Source organism: Lithobates pipiens, unplaced genomic scaffold (assembly GCF_037356315.1).
Source record: "Lithobates pipiens isolate NorthernLeopardFrog02 unplaced genomic scaffold, aLitPip1_a1.2 Scaffold_25, whole genome shotgun sequence".
NCBI lineage: Eukaryota > Metazoa > Chordata > Amphibia > Anura > Ranidae > Lithobates > Lithobates pipiens.
In genome coordinates, this window is record NW_027507787.1 from 109,381,070 (window position 1) to 109,400,932 (window position 19,863).

Genomic DNA, 19,863 nt, shown 5'->3' on the forward strand with positions numbered 1-19,863 from the left:
ACCCTGATCCATAAAGCAAAGTCATCTGGGACCCCATGTCTTTTCATGAGTACTGATGCCGAGAAGGCTTTTGATCGGGTCAAATGGACATTAATGTTCTCGCCATATAGGTCTGAGTGAACGGATGCTGGCATGGATAAGTAAGATATACTCACGCCCTTCAGCTCAAGTCAAAGCGAATGGGGTTCTCTCATCTCCCCTTGACATCGGGAATGGGACCAGACAGGGTTGCCCCCTGTCACCCCTATTATTCGCACTGTCATTGGAACCCTTTCTCTCCACAATTCGACAAAACTCAGACATAACGGGACTCCAAATGGGTACTATTGAGTGCAAGATATCTGCCTACGCGGATGACATGCTGTTCTCGCTGACAAATCCCAGAGTTTCCTTGCCAAATCTCCTTCGGGAATTCCAGATCTACGGGATACTTCTTGAAATCAAAGGCCATGGGGGTTGCAGTCCCCCCGCAAACGTTAATAGACTTGCAGTCCAATTTTCGATTTAAATGGACCCATACAGCCCTTAAGTACTTAGGTACTTACATTCCACCGGACATCGCGCGTACGTTTATGTTGAACTTCCCCCCACCCCTTGTCACTAAGATCCGCAGTTTGCTTCACGGGTGGCATTCTGACCTCCATTCCTGGTTCAGGAGATGCAATCTCATTAAAATGAACATACTCCCTAAATTTACTTATCTTTTCCAAGCTCTCCCGATTCCAGATTCCAGTCCCGTTTTTTAAGCAAGCTCAATCCTTGCTCACTCAATTTAACTGGGCCCACAAAAATCCCAGACTTAAGCGGTCACAGCTGACATTGTCTAAACAACAGGGAGGGTTGGTTCTCCCTGACTTGCGACGCTACTACCTGGCCTCCCATCTGGGGCGTGTATTGGACTGGAATCGAAACAATCTTTCTAAGCTCACTCCCGAATTCCGCTAAGAAGCGCAATGTGGGGGGGGCGTGGCCTGGACAGCAATGGAGTAGGACGCTTGTGACCTGAGCTCCGCTCCTACTGCGATCTCCTGTAGTGATCCTGGGTGCCCACTGACTATTTTACCTACGATCTTACCGGTGTAATACCCGCTACTTTCTCGTGCATACATTGGGACGATGTCTCAGACGAAGAAGCAGTCTGCAGTGGCGGCATCTCTTGAAAAGTTCCGGCGGGACCATGAGGGCCAACATGGCGGACAGTCCACTCCGGCTGCAGAACCTGCTACCTCAGACACGGCGAAGGTGCTTGAGGCGATTTCTACAGTACCTGCCAGACCACACTGACAACTAAGCTTGAGGAGGTTAAGGTGGATGTCTCACTTATCCGACAGGACATGGCTAAACTGCGTGACAGAGTGAAGGAAACTGAAACCCGGATCAGTCAGGCCGAAGATGTCCTGTTCCCTCTGCAGCATGCCCAGGAGGATGTGCAAAAGCAGCTCCAGCAGCTGGCCCAGAAACAGGACGACCTTGAGAATAGGGCCCACAGATCTAACCTCCGCTTTATCGGCCTGCCGGAGGGCTCCGAGGGGGCTGACCCGGCGACATTTTTGGAATCTCTCCTGATTAAGGCCTACGGTAGGGAGGAATTTTCTACCTCATTTATTATTGAAAGGGCCCACAGAATGCCTGCCCGCCCGCCGCCGGAGGGGGCACCTCCTCGCACGTGCATTGCTAAGCTGCTAAATTACCGGGATAGGGATGCCATCCTTCGCCTTACTCGTGAAAAAGGCAACATCCCGTTTCAGAACGGACATATCTCAGTGTTTCCCGACTTCTCCGCAGAAGTTCAAAAACGTTGTTCCCGATTTGTGGAAGTCAAGAGGCGCCTCAGGGCACATCACCTCAAGTACGCCATGTTGTACCCGGCCAGACTCCGCGTAGTGGGGGAAGATAGGGCCTACTTTTTTGAAGATCCTGAGATGGCAGTTTCCTGGTTGGACCAGAGAGACGCGGCTCGAAATCGGCCACCTCGAGACTAAAATCGTTGGAAGATTTGTGAGTACTCTATTTGCTCCCCCCTTTCTATTTGCCCGTGTGCAAGCAGATCGCTGTTGGACTGCCTATGCGTGGTTCATTATCCTCAGTCCCTGAATTGATGCTTCTGTTCCCCCTCTCTAACATGGATGGCCGTTGCTCTTGTTTACTGAACATGTACTGCTGCCTATGGCCACGCTCTGCGGACATCCCCCTGGTTCGTTACACAATACCCCTTCCCCCTCCCTCTTAGTTTGGGGGACCCGCTTGGCGGGCTCTATTGGGCCCTTTCCCTGGGGGGGTGGGGGGGACGCGGGTCATCTGGACTTGCTGCATGGGACTGCAGAACTTTGACTTTCTCCTGATACATGCCCTTTACTGGACTGTTATGTCCCGCTGCTGAACTGGGCACCGCACCAATGGGAGTGGGGTGGGAAATGGACGCATGGTCCGGCTCCGGCCTACAAGCCGGGTTATGACGGGAGAAGACTTGGTCTTGTCACTGGGTCCAGTGGCTTATTGTTATTGACATTGCCTAGTGTTCTATGGTTTGTTTTGGGAAGGGAGCTCCAGCCAAGTTGGGGTGGCTGCGAGCAGGGAGGGTGGGGATGGGTTGTAGTTATTATGTTATAGTATGTTATGTTTTATGCTTAGTTTATGGCACAAGCTTTATTTGGTTATGGAACAGACAAATGTCTCTTTTTCATGTATACTCTGATGAATATGGGAATGGATACTGCTTTGACGGGTGGTTTGGATACTATTTTCCTCCTTGTGATATTGGCTGAGACCACGCCATGGGTACCCTGAAGTTGCTGACGTGGAATGTCAGGGGGATTCGGGATAAAATTAAGAGGGCGGCAGTGTTTGGGTGTCTCAAAACTTATAGAGCTGATATCACAGTCCTGGTGGAGACGCATATAACTGGGAGATTGCAAATAGCTTTGCGTCGCCCGTGGATTGGATGGGCCCACCCATACGTCCCATTCTCGTGGGGTGTCTGTATTGATATCTAAAACGGCACAGTTTTCCTTGGTTTCTTTGCAGACAGACCCGCAGGGCAGATATATATTTATACACTGCTTATTGCACGGAGAACAGTACATTATTCTCGCCTATTATGTACCCCCGCCTTAGGATCATAGACTAATTACAGAGGGATTATCTTTTATGGCTCAACACCCTAATGTCCCAGCAATTTGGCTGGGTGATTTTAATATGGTTTTGAATCCGGGGGTGGATAGAATGAGCTCTACTCGAGGGGATCATTTACCGGGAGATACTGGCCTAGGTCGCACGTTTCAGGAATTCTCTCTTACAGATCTGTGGCAATTTAAATATCAGGCTAAACGTGTTTACTCCTGTTTCTCTGCAACTCACTCCACCATGTCACGTATAGATTATATTGCTGTGTCCGCCCAGTTGTTACCCAGGCTAGTAGACACGGGCTATTATGCTAGATCATTGTCAGACCACGCTCCTTGCTGGGCAACTTTTTCCTTGACCCGACCTACTGGACCGAAACCATGGCGGCTTCACCCCTTCTGGTTAACCGCCTTGAGTGACAGCGAAGACTTAGGGGACGAATTGGGTTTTTTCTTTACTACTAATCAGGGGACGGCTCCGGTTGACTGTACCTGGGAGGCTTTTAAACTGCACGTACGCTCCCCTTTAACACACCGGATTAACCGGTTGAAGCGTACCTCCAAGACTTTGCTATCTAATGCCCTACGGGAGCTGGCCTCGGTGACCACTGACTTCACTACTGACCCCACACCTGCTAAGGCCCAGGTATTACGACACCACACAAGGCTAGTAGATCACCTCCACATTGAACAGGCTAAGCAAAAGTTGTTTTTTGTTAAGCAACGGGTGTTTGAACAAGGAGAGAGGGCGGGAAAGTTGCTGGCCTACTTGGCGCATCGGGACTCCAAGCCCCCGGTGGTGGTTTTGTTGACTGACAATGGGGGTGAGGAGGTGACTGATCCGCCAACAGTGGCCACCATGTTTCGTGCTTACTATGCTGCCCTTTATGAGTCGCAGGTACATAGGCCGAGGACTGAGACTGGGGCATACCTCCGAGATATCTCTCTTCCCCACCTGTCTGAGGCTCAGGTTGAGTCTCTTGAGGCCCCGATATTGGCAGATGAGATTAGGCTAGCGGTGGAATCCCTTGCAACGGCTAAGGCCCCTGGACTGGATGGTATTCCCCTGGATTTCTATGCCCACTACTCTGAGACACTAGTGCCAGAATTGTTGAGATTATATACACACATATTTGACTCCGGGTCCCTACCTGATACTCTACGGCAGGCAGTTATTATAGTGATACCCAAGCCAGGAAAGGATCCCCACTGCCCGGATTCCTATCGCCCCATCTCGCTGCTCCAAGCAGATATAAAAATTTTGGCTAAAGTACTTGCCACCGTCTGAGTGGAGTCATCCTATCACTTGTTCACCCGGATTATGCCCGGGAAAAACACGGCCATTAATATCCGCCGGTTATATATGAATATCCAGGCTGAGCATGACAAAGTAGGCTCGAGGGTGGTCGTGTCACTGGATGCCGCTAAGGCGTTTGATTCCATTGAGTGGAATTATCTTTGGGAATGCTTGGGTAAATTTGGGTTTGGCCCCAATTTTGCTAAATGGATTACTCTCCTATACTATCGCCCAATGGCTAGAGTAGCGGTTAACAGATGGGTGTCGAACCCCTTTCAGCTGGGCCGTGGCACACGTCAGGGTTGTCTCCTATGTTATATGCTTTGGCGGCATAACCGTTGGCTGCTGCACTTCGGGCACACCCGGCTGTAGTAGGCCTCCGACGCGGTTCTCTGGTGGAATCGGTAAGTATGTATGCGGATGATACTTTACTGTATTTAGAGGACTCGGGTCGGTCGTTGGAGGCTGCCCTGGGGGTCATAGAGGAGTTTGGTGGTCATTCCGGTCTGCGTATTAATTGGACCAAGTCGCAGGTTCTACCCATTGACTTGTTCTCCCCGGACCGGGATGCAGCTTCTCTCCCGCTCTCCAGGGTATCCTCCATTCAGTATTTGGGAGTGCAGGTTACGAGGGAACCTGGGGAGTATATTCATCTTAATCTTGAACCACTGCTTCTGTATGTGCGGGAGAAGACTAAGGCATGGTCCCGTCTCCCCATTGGGGTTATGGGACAGATCAATATTACTAAAATGATCCTCCTGCCGAAACTCCTTTATGTACTTTGGCATTCCCCTGTCATGGTCCCCGTGGCGTTCTTTAAAACATTAGACGGTGTCTTAAACACCTTTATCTGGGGCCCATCTAGACATAAGTTGGCATGGAACACACTTAAAAACCCGACCTCTATGGGGGGACTGGCTCTCCCTGATTTCCACACATACTACATAGCAGCCCAGATTTCCCATTTTTATCACCTCCATAGAGCGGATAGTCACAGATATCAGGCCTTGGTGGGCGGGAGGGCTGAATCCCTTGTTGATACTCCCCTTCAGATGATTTTTCGGGGTGGTGGGGTTAGGGATGCCCAGTCCCGGATCCTGCCACACCACCGGAGTATTTGGAAACTAGCCCTTAGATTACTGGGAGCTGACTATTACCACTCACATACAACGCTATGGCGCAACCCCCTGCTTCGTGAGTTGTCTGGCTTACCAGATGTAGACTTGTGGGCTTCTAGAGGGATACTTTTTCTGTATCAGGTGGTGACTCCTATGGGCGTAAGGGATTTTCCCTCCCTGCAAGTGGAATTTAACATACCCCCTCATATGCACTTTCGCTACTTGCAATTGCGACACGCGCTTCGTGCGCAATTTTCTCAGGACTTCCCGAATGTACAGTCGCTGGCTTTGACAGATGTAATTATGGGAGACGAACCGGCTAAATTGATCTCGACTCTATACGGCCTACTCCGGGCCCGCTTGGTGGCGCAAACCACTGAACGGGCCAGGTTGAGATGGGAAGAGGACATAGGTCCCTTTGATGGGGAGGAATGGGAGGATGCCCTTGAGAACGTTCAACAGGCTTCGCTTAGCCTACCTGACCGACTAACGCAGTACTATGTGATACACAGGTCCTATCTCACCCCTATCCGGATAGCTAAGTATCATCCTGACTATAACCCGAAGTGTCCCCGTTGCTCTTGTATGACTGGTACTTTCTACCATCTTCTCTGGCAATGCCCATTGGTCCAGGAGTATTGGGGGCAGATTGTCAGGTTTCTACATGACCACATGGGTTCACCCCTTCAACTTGACCCTAAGAGTTGCCTACTTAGTATATTTCCTGATACCTCTGTTGATCAATACTTGGCTACATTTTTGCACTCTACGCTGTTTACCGCACGAAAGCTTGTGGCTAAATACTGGATGCGTCCAACCATGCCTACTATGCGGGAATGGGTAATGGGCATTAATAGTAAGCTACCCTTGATTAAACTGGTGTATAGAAATCGTGGGTGTCCAGCCAAATACCGCAAAATATGGGATAGGTGGGTGGAAAATCTGCATACATGTGTGGAGTGAGCTATATTGGAGTCTATACTATCATTGTCATTAATTTTCCTTAATGTAAGATGTCCATCACCTATGAAGAGGCTAATGTTTGTACCTACTGTAATATCTTGTTATAACTGAGTTGTTCAATAAACTTGTGCTGTTAAAAAAAAAGAAGCGCCATGTGGTGCTATAAGTATTTACCCACAGAATTTATGTCACATCCCACTATAGGGGCTTAGTTGAAAGTCAGTCACCTGATCGCTACCCAAAACACACTCACGTCTTTGACTTCCCCCTATTCCCTATATGTGGCCATCCAACCTTTGAACTGGGGACCCACTTAGAAATTCCAACCTAGACAATGCATCTAAATTCGTCATTGATGGAAAATGGCCTTCTTTCTCAACCCTAACAGATCCGACAGGGCTTTTACAACTGCCTTTTTGGAGAGCGGCGCAACGACATAATTTTCTCCATTCCATCCCCAATCCTCAAACGTTTGCCCGCCCTCAGACGGAGTTTGAGACTCTATGCAGGAGCGAAGGCCCTTTGGCCCACATTCTCTCTCAAACAGATTACCCACACTTAACCTGTCTGTCCAACTGGGAAAAGGACCTTAATTGCTCATTTTCCCCAGCACAGAGACAACGCATTATCACTTTGGCTCTCAAAATGTCGCTGTGCACGAAGATACAGGAGACAAATTTTAAACTTCTCACCAGGTGGTATTTGACACCATCAAAGCTGCAGAAATGTTTCCCCTCTTCCTCGAACATATGCTGGAGGTGTGGAGAAGAAGAGGGCACGTTGCTGCACATTTTTTGGTCCTGTCCCAGCTTGGTGGACTTCTGGACAGAGATCTGATGCATAACACAAAAATTCACAGACTTCTCCATCCAGGAAGAGGCTGCATTCTTTCTCTTGCACCATTCACAGATTCCCATTAAGAAGTACAAAAAAATCAATTTTACGGCATGTGATAAATGCGGCGAAATCCTGCATCCCTCTCTATTGGAAAAAATGTTCCCCCCTTTCATTACTCACTGGCTTAGGAAAATAGAGGACATTAAAAAAATGGAGGACTTGATCCTCACATCACAAGGTAAACAAGAATTTTTTAAACAAACCTGGGACATCTGGAATACCTTTATATTCTCGCTGGAAGGATGTCGCCTGCTATCGCCTTAGTGCTCTGAGCTTTCCTTGACTGGCCCCTTGGACAGTGGCTGCCATCGTGTCTCGTCCCCTCTTCTCCTTTTCTGATCTTTCAACCCTTCTCTTTTCTGCCTTCCTCCCCTATCTCTCACCCCCTCCACCCCCTCTCTCTTTTGGAAAGAGTGGAAAATTGGGAATGACGGCCCCACCCCCCTCCTCTGGATGGATTATGCCGGAGGGACCTGGGGTTTGTGTGACCCTGCATCTTGGTACAGTACTTTATCCGTGCCTCGAATCATTGTAATTGATGGAAGGCAGACTCACAGTTGCAAATATGCCTGTATCAAGTATTGTTCAGCTGCTTTTTGCTCTGTATTTCTCTGTTGCATTATGTACTCGGGGGACCGTCTTACCCTATTTGGCGAAAAAATTATATTTGAAAAAAAAAGAAGCCTACGACACCTGGTATTCCCAGGCGGTCTCCCATCCAGGCATTAACCAGGCCCGACCCTGCTTAGCCTCCAAGATCAGATGAGATGGAACAGATTCAGGGTGATGTGGCCGTAGACAATATCTTCAGGCACTCTCAACTCTCTTGACAAACACCAAGATGGTCAGCTTGGAAACAAGCGGAAAAAAAAAGGTCAACGGCAACAACATAAAAAGAAGCCTACGGCATCTGGAAATCCCAGGCGGTCTCCCATCCAGGTACTAAACTGGTCCCAACCCAGCTTAGCCTCTGAGATCAGATGAGATTGGGCTCTTTCAGGGTGGTGTGGCCGCAGGAGATTTCTTCAGGCACTGGGAAACAAAAAAAAAAAATCAAGTCAACGCCAACAACATGAGAAGAAGTCTACAGCACCTAGTATTCCCAACTGGTCTCCCATCCAGGTATTAACAAGGCCCGACCCTGTTTAGTCTCTGAGATCAGACGAGATCTGGTGCTTTCAGGGTTATGTGGCCATAGGCGAGCTCTTCAGGCACTCTCAACCCTCTTGACAAACACCAAGATGGTCACCTTGGTAAACAAACAAAAAAAAAAACAAGTCAACGCCAACAACATAAAAAGAAGCCTTCAGCACCTAGTATTCCCAGGTGGTCTCCAATCCAGGTACTAGCAAGGCCCGACCCTGTTTAGCCTCTGAGATCAGAGGAGATCGGGCGCTTTCAGGCTTATGTGCCCATAGGCAATCTCTTTGGGCACTCTCAACCCTCTTGACAAATGCCAAGATAGTCACCTTGGGAAACAAGCGGAAAAAAAACAGGTCAATGTCAACAACATAAAAAGAAGACTACGGCACATGGTATTCCAAAGCCATCTCCCATCCAGGGACTAACTAGGCCCAACCCTTCTTAGCCTCAGAGATGAGAAGAGATAGGGCTCTTTCAGGGTGATGCTGCTGTAAGCTAACTCTTTGGGCACTCTCAACCCTCTTGACAAATGCCAAGATGGTCACCTTGGGAAACAAGTGAAAAAAAACCAAAACGAATCAACGCCAACAACATAAAAAGAAGCCTACAATAACTGGTATTCCCAGGTGGTCTCCCATCCAGGTACTAACCAGGCCTGACTCTTCTTAGCCTCCAAGATCAGACGAGATTGGGTGCTTTCAGAGTGCTCGGACTCTTTCCCCATCACTAATGGGACGAGACAGGGGTGCCCTCTGTCTCCCCTAATTTTTATTCTGACACTGGAACCACTTATGTGTCACGTTCGGAATGACCCGAATATTACTGGTATATCCAAACCCTGGGCACACCACAAAATTGCGGCGTACGCTGACGATCTAATTTTTTTCGTCTCCAATCCACACATTTCGCTTCCCAATATACTCACGGCTCTCCGGCGATACGGCAGCCTATCAAACTATAAAATCAATTGCACCGTCGGCTGTATTGAATATATCGGTCCCGGATGGTGAGGCCAAGAGGCTACGCTCCGCTTTTCCATTCTACTGAGCTGAAAAATCTATACGTTACCTGGGCGTTGACATCACAGCGGATTTGGCGCAATTGTACCCGCTTAATTTTGTCCCTCTCCTGAATAGACTGAAATCTGATTTGGGAAACTGGCATGCTTTAACACTGACCTGGTTCGGGCGCTGTAATGCATTCAAAATGACGGCCCTCCCGCGGATCTTATACTTGTTCCAGACATTACCGATCCGGTTACCCCCAATTTTTTTCAGACAACTGCAGGTGCTGCTCCGGGACTTTATTTGGGTGCGCAAACCGCCCAGAGCCCTTTTGCAATTGCTTGCCAGACCAAAGGACAAGGGGGGTCTGGGTCTCCCAGATCTGAGACAATACAACAGAGCGACTCTGCTAGCGAGAGTCGTTGATTGGCATTGTAATGGCCCACACAAGCAGTGGGTGGAGATGGAGATTGAGGATGGATCCATTCCCCTATTGACCTCCCCGTGGCTCCTGTCCACCCTACCAAAAGACCTCAGAGATCACCCCGTAGTGGGAGCTACGTTGGCTGTTGTGTGGAGGTTGTTCCCCTGCACACACATTGCTCCCCTGCCATCACCAATGACTCCGGTTATAGGTAATCCAGACTTCCCACCGGGATTTACCAACAAGAAACTGCGACAGTTGACAGTGGTGAGGAAACAGCGTCTGGGAGACGTGTGGCCCTCGGGAGGGCTCCCGACCACGCAAACTGTCGCCGAGCTTTCTGACCCTCCGCTTGACTTGTTTAGTGCTTATCAACTTCGTCACTTTTTTTTGGCCATACAAAGGGCCCCCTACACTCCTAGAGACCTGACGCCCTATGAATCCATCTGTCACAAAAAGGAACCTGTGCGACACACCCTCTCCCTCCTCTACAACCTATTAAGTAGTCAGGAGGAGGAGTCGACCCCACCATTTATCCACAAATGGGGTGGTGTGGCAGGATCCGGGACCGGGCATCCCTAACCCCACCACCCCGAAAAATCATCTGAAGGGGAGTATCAACAAGGGATTCAGCCCTCCCGCCCACCAAGGCCTGATATCTGTGAATATCCGCTCTATGGAGGTGATAAAAATGGGAAATCTGGGCTGCTATGTAGTATGTGTGGAAATCAGGGAGAGCCAGTCCCCCCATAGAGGTCGGGTTTTTAAGTGTGTTCCATGCCAACTTATGTCTAGATGGGCCCCAGATAAAGGTGTTTAAGACACCGTCTAATGTTTTAAAGAACGCCACAGGGACCATGACAGGGGAATGCCAAAGTACATAAAGGAGTTTCAGCAGGAGGATCATTTTAGTAATATTGATCCGTCCCATAACCCCAATGGGGAGACGGGACCATGCCTTAGTCTTCTCCCGCACATACAGAAGCAGTGGTTCAAGATTAAGATGAATATACTCCCCAGGTTCCCTTGTAACCTGCACTCCCAAATACTGAATGGAGGATACCCTGGAGAGCGGGAGAGAAGCTGCATCCCGGTCCGGGGAGAACAAGTCAATGGGTAGAACCTGCGACTTGGTCCAATTAATACGCAGACCGGAATGACCACCAAACTCCTCTATGACCCCCAGGGCAGCCTCCAACGACCGACCCGAGTCCTCTAAATACAGTAAAGTATCATCCGCATAAATACTTACCGATTCCACCAGAGAACCGCGTCGGAGGCCTACTACAGCCGGGTGTGCCCGAAGTGCAGCAGCCAACGGTTCTGCCGCCAAAGCATATAACATAGGAGACAACCCTGACGTGTGCCACGGCCCAGCTGAAAGGGGTCCGACACCCATCCGTTAACCGCTACTCTAGCCATTGGGCGATAGTATAGGAGAGTAATCCATTTAACAAAATTGGGGCCAAACCCAAATTTACCCAAGCATTCCCAAAGATAATTCCACTCAATGGAATCAAACGCCTTAGCGGCATCCAGTGACACCACCACCCTCGAGCCTACTCTGTCATGCTCAGCCTGGATATTCATATATAACCGGCGGATATTAATGGCCGTGTTTTTCCCGGGCATAAATCCCGTTTGATCCGGGTGAACAAGTGATAGGATGACTCCACTCAGACGGGTGGCAAGTACTTTAGCCAAAATTTTAATATCTGCTTGGAGCAGCGAGATGGGGCGATAGGAATCCGGGGAGTGGGGATCCTTTCCTGGCTTGGGTATCACTATAATAACTGCCTGCCGTAGAGTATCAGGTAGGGACCCGGAGTCAAATATGTGTATATAATCTCAACAATTCTGGCACTAGTGTCTCAGAGTAGTGGGCATAGAAATCCAGGGGAATACCATCCAGTCCAGGGGCCTTAGCCGTTGCAAGGGATGCCACCGCTAGCCTAATCTCATCTGCCGATATCGGGGCCTCAAGAGACTCAACCTGAGCCTCAGACAGGTGGGGAAGAGAGATATCTCGGAGGTACGCCCCCGTCTCAGTCCTCGGCCTATGTACCTGCGACTCATAAAGGGCAGCATAGTAAGCACGAAACATGGTGGCCACTGTTGGCGGATCAGTCACCTCCTCACCCCCATTGTCAGTCAACGAAACCACCACCGGGGGCTTGGAGTCCCGATGCGCCAAGTAGGCCAGCAACTTTCCCGCCCTCTCTCCTTGTTCAAACACCCGTTGCTTAACAAAAAACAACTTTTGCTTAGCCTGTTCAATGTGGAGGTGATCTACTAGCCTTGTGTGGTGTCGTAATACCTGGGCCTTAGCAGGTGTGGGGTCAGTAGTGAAGTCAGTGGTCACCGAGGCCAGCTCCCGTAGGGCATTAGATAGCAAAGTCTTGGAGGTACGCTTCAACCGGTTAATCCGGTGTGTTAAAGGGGAGCGTACGTGCAGTTTAAAAGCCTCCCAGGTACAGTCAACCGGAGCCGTCCCCTGATTAGTAGTAAAGAAAAAACCCAATTCGTCCCCTAAGTCTTCGCTGTCACTCAAGGCGGTTAACCAGAAGGGGTGAAGCCGCCATGGTTTCGGTCCAGTAGGTCGGGTCAAGGAAAAAGTTGCCCAGCAAGGAGCGTGGTCTGACAATGATCTAGCATAATAGCCCGTGTCTACTAGCCTGGGTAACAACTGGGCGGACACAGCAATATAATCTATACGTGACATGGTGGAGTGAGTTGCAGAGAAACAGGAGTAAACACGTTTAGCCTGATATTTAAATTGCCACAGATCTGTAAGAGAGAATTCCTGAAACGTGCGACCTAGGCCAGTATCTCCCGGTAAATGATCCCCTCGAGTAGAGCTCATTCTATCCACCCCCGGATTCAAAACCATATTAAAATCACCCAGCCAAATTGCTGGGACATTAGGGTGTTGAGCCATAAAAGATAATCCCTCTGTAATTAGTCTATGATCGTAAGGCGGGGGTACATAATAGGCGAGAATAATGTACTGTTCTCCGTGCAATAAGCAGTGTATAAATATATATCTGCCCTGCGGGTCTGTCTGCAAAGAAACCAAGGAAAACTGTGCCGTTTTAGATATCAATACAGACACCCCGCGAGAATAGGACGTATGGGTGGCGTGGTAGGCCCATCCAATCCACGGGCGACGCAAAGCTAATTGCAATCTCCCAGTTACATGCGTCTCCACCAGGACTGTGATATCCGCTCTATAAGTTTTGAGACACCCAAACACTGCCGCCCTCTTAATTTTATCCCGAATCCCCCTGACATTCCACGTCAGCAACTTCAGGGTACCCATGGCGTGGTCTCAGCCAATATCACAAGGAGGAAAATAGTATCCAAACCACCCGTCAAAGCAGTATCCATTCCCATATTCATCAGAGTATACATGAAAAAGAGACATTTGTCTGTTCCATAACCAAATAAAGCTTGTGCCATAAACTAAGCATAAAACATAACATACTATAACATAATAACTACAACCCATTCCCACCCTCCCTGCTCTCAGCCACCCCAACTTGGCTGGAGCTCCCTTCCCAAAACAAACCATAGAACACTAGGCAATGTCAATAACAATAAGTCACGGGGGTGGACTTTGCCAGATATGGACCCAGTGACAAGACCAAGTCTTCTCCCATCATAACCCGGCTTGTAGGCCGGAGCCGGACCATGCGTCCATTTCCCACCCCACTCCCATTGGTGCGGTGCCCAGTTCAGCAGCAGGACATAACAGTCCAGTAAAGGGCATGTATCAGGAGAAAGTCAAAGTTCTGCAGTCCCATGCAGCAAGTCCAGATGACCCGCGTCCCCCCCACCCCCCCAGGGAAAGGGCCCAATAGAGCCCGCCAAGCGGGTCCCCCAAACTAAGAGGGAGGGGGAAGGGGTATTGTGTAACGAAACAGGGGGATGCCCGCAGAGCGTGGCCATAGGCAGCAGTACATGTTCAGTCAACAAGAGCAACGCTCTTCCATGTTAGAGAGGGGGAACAGAAGCATCAATTCAGGGACTGAGGATAATGAACCACGCATAGGCAGTCCAACAGCGATCTGCTTGCACACGGGCAAATAGAAAGGGGGGAGCAAATAGAGTACTCACAAATCTTCCAACGATTTTAGTCTCGAGGTGGCCGATTTCGAGCCGCGTCTCTCTGGTCCAACCAGGAAACCGCCATCTCAGGATCTTCAAAAAAGTAGGCCCTATCTTCCCCCACTACGCGGAGTCTGGCCGGGTACAACATGGCGTACTTGAGGTGATGTGCCCTGAGGCGCCTCTTGACTTCCACGAATCGGGAACGACGTTTTTGAACTTCTGCGGAGAAGTCAGGAAACACTGAGATATGTCCGTTCTGAAACGGGATGTTGCCTTTTTCACGAGTAAGGCGAAGGATGGCATCCCTATCCCGGTAATTTAGCAGCTTAGCAATGCACGTGCGTGGAGGTGCCCCCTCCGGCGGCGGGCAGGCAGGCATTCTGTGGGCCCTTTCAATAATAAATGAGGTAGAATACGCCTCCCTACTGTAGGCCCTAATCAGGAGAGATTCCAAAAATGTCGCCGGGTCAGCCCCCTCGGAGCCCTCTGGCAGGCCGATAAAGCGGAGGTTAGATCTACGGGCCCTATTCTCAAGGTCGTCCTGTTTCTGGGCCAGCTGCTGGAGCTGCCTTTGCACATCCTCCTGGGCATGCTGCAGAGGGAACAGGACATCTTCGGCCTGACTGATCCGGGTTTCAGTTTCCTTCACTCTGTCACGCAGTTTAGCCATGTCCTGTCGGATAATGTGAGACATCCACCTTAACCTCCTCAAGCTTAGTTGTCAGTGTGGTCTGGCAGGTAGAAATCGCCTCAAGCACCTTCGCCGTGTCAGAGGTAGCAGGTTCTGCAGCCGGAGTGGACTGTTCGCCATGTTGGCCCTCATGGTACCGCCGGAACTTTTCAAGAGATGCCGCTGCTGCAGACTGCTTCTTCGTCGGAGACATCGTCCCAATGTATGCACGAGAAAGTAGCGGGTATTACACCGGTAAGATCGTAGGTAAAATAGTCAGTGGGCACCCAGGATCACTACAGGAGATCGCGGTAGGAGCGAAGCTCAGGTCACAAGCGTCCTACTCCATTGCTGTCCAGGCCACGCCCCCCCCCCCCACATGGCGCTTCTTAGCGGAATTCGGGAGTGAGCTTAGAAAGTTTGTTTCGATTCCAGTCCAATACACGCCCCAGATGGGAGGCCAGGTAGTAGCGTCGCAAGTCAGGGAGAACCAACCCTCCCTGTTGTTTAGACAATGTCAGCCGTGACCGCTTAAGTCTGGGATTTTTGTGGGCCCAGTTAAATTGAGTGAGCAAGGATTGAGCTTGCTTAAAAAACGGGACTGGAATCTGGATCGGGAGAGCTTGGAAAAGATAAGTAAATTTAGGGAGTATGTTCATTTTAATGAGATTGCATCTCCTGAACCAGGAATGGAGGCCAGAATGCCACCCGTGAAGCAAACTGTGGATCTTAGTGACAAGGGGTGGGGGGAAGTTCAACATAAACGTACGCGCGATGTCCGGTGGAATGTAAGTACCTAAGTACTTAAGGGCTGTATGGGTCCATTTAAATCGAAAATTAGATGCAAGTCTATTAACGTTTGCGGGGGGACTGTAACCCCCCATGGCCTTTGATTTCAAGAAGTATCCCGTATATCTGGAATTCCCGAAGGAGATTTGGCAAGGAAACTCTGGGATTCATCAGCGAGAACAGCATGTCATCCGCGTAGGCAGATATCTTGCACTCAATAGTACCCATTTGGAGTCCCGTTATGTCTGAGTTTTGTCGAATTGTGGAGAGAAAGGGTTCCAATGACAGTGCGAATAATAGGGGCGACAGGGGGCAACCCTGTCTGGTCCCATTCCCGATGTCAAGGGGAGATGAGTGTTATACCTGAAGGGTTCCACATGTACTGTCACTTTAAGGCTGGCTCCACCCAGGAGTGATGCCAAGGGTCAAGGGGTATGGTAGCCATCTTGGACACATGTAAGAGCCTAATAAGATGTACTGTCCTGAGATGCATGTTGCAGTGTACAGTGAGTACTGAAATAAACTTCCATTGTTCCAGACCAGAGTCTTGTGTCTCTCACAACACAGAGGATATAACAGTGGCGACGAGGATGGGATTTACAAAGTGTCTATCAGTCTGAGAGAGAGACAAAGACATTGTGGATTGTCACCTGGATAAAAGCAATCACAGATCCCAGCAGGAAAATGTCATTGATCGGGACATTAAGTGAATTTGATGGAGAACAGACATCCTGGAGTTCCTGGGTGGAGAGACTGGAACAGTATTTCAGTGCAAATGGCATCCCAGGTGAAAGGCAAGTAGCAGTATTTCTGACAGTGGTCGGTGCTCAGACATATGACACTCTCAGGGATCTCCTTTCCCCTGTAAAACCAGCAACTAAGACATTGGCAGAGCTCCTGACACTGTTAGAGGGTCACTTCCAGCCTAAACCACTAGAGATTGCAGAAAGATTTCGTTTTTATCAGAGGCAGCAGCAGCCAGGTGAAGAAATTACAGCTTATGTGCTCGCCCTTCGCAGACTAGCCTCTACCTGTTCTTTTGGGGAGTACCTACCTACTGCACTGAGAGATAAGTTTGTCATGGGACTGAATTGTGACTCTAGCCAAAAGAGACTGTTAACAGAGAAAGACCTTACCCTTGCAAAGGCAATTGAGATAGCTTCAATGATGGAAATGGCTGTGAAAGATAGGAATTGAACTCTCAGGGCAGAAGGGAAGAGGTGAAACAAGAAGTTTTCAGAACAGCAGTCAAGCCCACAGTCACAAACTGGAAATACAGACCTCCACCAAGCCGGGGGTCAGCTTGCTACCGTTGTGGGAATACAGACCATGATCACAAAGTCTGCAGGTTTAAGGATCAGACCTGTCATAACTGTGGTAAAACAGGACATCTGAAACGAGTTTGCCGGAGCAAGAAGGTGCGAGATAAACAACCTCTGAACCCCAAGACAAAGACCTATATGGTGGGAAGATATACATCATCATCTGAGTCAGAGGATGAGGAAGTGCTCCACAGTTTAGACATACATCATATGCATTCAGCACCCTCTGCAATGACTGTAGAGGTAACCATTGAGGGAAAGAAACTAAAGATGGATGTAGACACAGGAGCAGCAGTTTCAGTTATCACTCAGAAACAATGGAGACAACTTCAGACCCGAACAACTGTCCGCCCAATGCCAATCAAACTGCAGACATACTCAAAGCAGATACTCCACCCACTGGGTTATGCAAAAGTGCAGGTATTGTACAAGGGTCAGACAAAGAGACTGCCATTATATATACTAGAGAATGGGGGACCCCCTCTCTTTGGGAGAGACTGGATTGCTCACTTTGGTATGCCAGACATCGCTATAAATCCCTGTAACACTGTGACAATTCCATTAGGAGATAATGAGGGATGGGTGGTGTCCCTGAAGCAGCGGTTCCCAAAGATCTTTGATGACCAGTTGGGGAAAATAAAGCATGACTGTGTGAGACTCAAGCTGAAACCCAACGCCCAGCCTAAGTTCTTCAAAGCTCGCACAGTACCTTTCGCACTCCGAGCAGGAGTGGAAGCAGAACTAAGTCGGCTGGAGGAACAAGGTGTCATCTCAAAGGTAGAGCACAGCGAGTGGGCATCACCTGTTGTACCAGTGAAGAAAGCGAATGGGGACTTGCGCATTTGTGGCGATTTCCACATGGCACTGAACTCCCAACTGGAAATAGACCAGTACCCTCTACCCAGAGTAGATGACATTTTTGCCTCTCTTGCAGGGGGTCAAAAGTTCACCAAGCTTGATCTCAAACAAGCATATTTACAGTTTGAGGTCCATCCTTCTTCCCGCAAGTTTCTGACCATCAACACCCACAAGGGACTGTATGAGTACAATCGGATGGTGTTTGGTGTAGCCTCTGCCCCAGCCATTTGGCAACGGAAGATGGATGAGATTTTGGCGGACATTCCTTTCACTCAGTGCCTGTTAGATGACATGCTCATCACAGGACGGACGGACCAGGAACACAAGCAAAACGTGGAGCTTGTGTTGGAAAGACTCCAAGAGCAGGGTCTGAAAGTGAACTTAGCAAAATGCCAATTCATGGTGCCGAAATTGGAGTTTTGTGGCCACCTTGTGGATGCAGACGGTATACACACCACAGAAGCCAAGGTTGATGCCTTAATCAAAGCTCCTGCCCCAACCAATGTCCAGCAGCTGCGATCATACCTTGGCTTGCTGAATTATTACCACAAATTTCTGCCAGATCTGGCACACACCTTGTTTCCGTTGAACAAGCTTTTGGAGAAACACTCCAGATGGGACTGGTCGGCTGCATGCCAACGCGCTTTTGAAGTCTCTAAGCGGAAGCTGTTGGCGTCACGCATGCTTGTTCACTATGACCTCCAGAAGCCTCTGACCTTGGCTTGTGATGCCTCACCCTATGGTCTGGGGGCTGTACTGTCTCACATCTTACCTGATGGGTCAGAAAAAACAGTGGCGTTTGCCTCCAGGTCTTTGACAAAAGCAGAAAGCAATTACTCTCACATTGACAAAGAGGCTCTTGCGCTGATATGGGCAATTAAGAAGTTTCATCTTTACCTGTATGGTAGGGAATTCACCATACTGACAGACCATAAACCACTCCTTCAGATCTTTAGCCCTGACAAAGGCATCTCTCAGACTACTGCGGCCCGCCTCCAACGCTATGCCCTGTTCTTGGGAGCGTACAGTTATAAAATCCAGTATCGCGGTCATGATGCCAATGCTAATGCGGACGCAATGTCCCGACTGACAGGGAGGTCAATGGACTCCTCTCCACCGGTCAAGAGTTGTCGTTACACCAGCCTGTCCTTCTTGTCTTCTGGGGAGATAGCAGCCCATACAGCCAAGGATACCTTTCTGAAAACAATACTCTCCTGGGTACGGTCCAGTTGGCCTGCGACCGTCACACAGGATTATGAACCTTATTTCCGTAGGCGTATGGAATTAACTGTGGCTGGTAACTGTGTTTTATGGGGAGACCGAGTGATCATTCCACAGACCCTCCGGAGACACATTCTGGACTTGCTACATACTGGTCATCCCGGGGGCACACGTATGAAACAAAAGGCCCGAGGCTATGTGTGGTGGCCAAACTTAGACTCGGATATCACAACATATGTGAATGCTTGTGCTGGATGTGCACAAACTGCAAGAGACCCTCCTCGAGGGTGCGTCCAGCCCTGGACTTGGCCCACGGTTCCTTGGTTTCGACTACACTTGGACTTTGCAGGTCCGATCAGAGGACACACTTTCTTGATCATAGTGGATGCCCATTCAAAGTGGCCTGAGGTCATTCCTGTTACTCAGCCAACAACTAAGGCAACAGTTTCCATACTGTTACATCTCGCTGCTACATTTGGATACCCCAGAGAAATCGTCACAGACAATGGTGCCCAATTCACCAGTCAGGAGTTTCAGCGTTTCTTGACTGCCCACAACATCAAGCACAAGTTGACCGCACCTTACCACCCAGCTACAAATGGTCAAGCAGAGCGGTTTGTGCAGACTTTTAAACGCTATTTCAAAGCTACAGTGGCTACAAGTAAACAGCAGTCCCTGTCACCCCAGCAGCTGGACTCCTTCCTTTCTGCTTACAGAAACACACCACATGCAACCACCAGGAAAACTCCAGCAGAACTCCTTCTGGGTCGGCAGCCATGGACTGTTTTGGACATGCTCCGCCCACAAACAGTCCAGGAACATGTACTGCAGTCCCAAGACAAGATGGTCAAACACCATGAGATCCCCCGATTCACAGCCCAACAAAAGGTATGGGCCCGATCTTATGGGGCATCCAACACCCGTT

The 19,863-nt window shown here is 49.4% G+C and overlaps 3 pseudogenes; all 3 read right to left on the reverse strand.

The window, feature by feature from the left end:
• Positions 1-8,078: 8,078 nt before the first annotated feature.
• LOC143931503 (5S ribosomal RNA) lies at positions 8,079-8,197 on the reverse strand (annotated as a pseudogene).
• A 98-nt stretch (positions 8,198-8,295) lies between these two features.
• Positions 8,296-8,415, reverse strand: LOC143932101 (5S ribosomal RNA; annotated as a pseudogene).
• Positions 8,416-8,478: 63 nt separating this feature from the next.
• Positions 8,479-8,597, reverse strand: LOC143931863 (5S ribosomal RNA; annotated as a pseudogene).
• Positions 8,598-19,863: the final 11,266 nt, after the last annotated feature.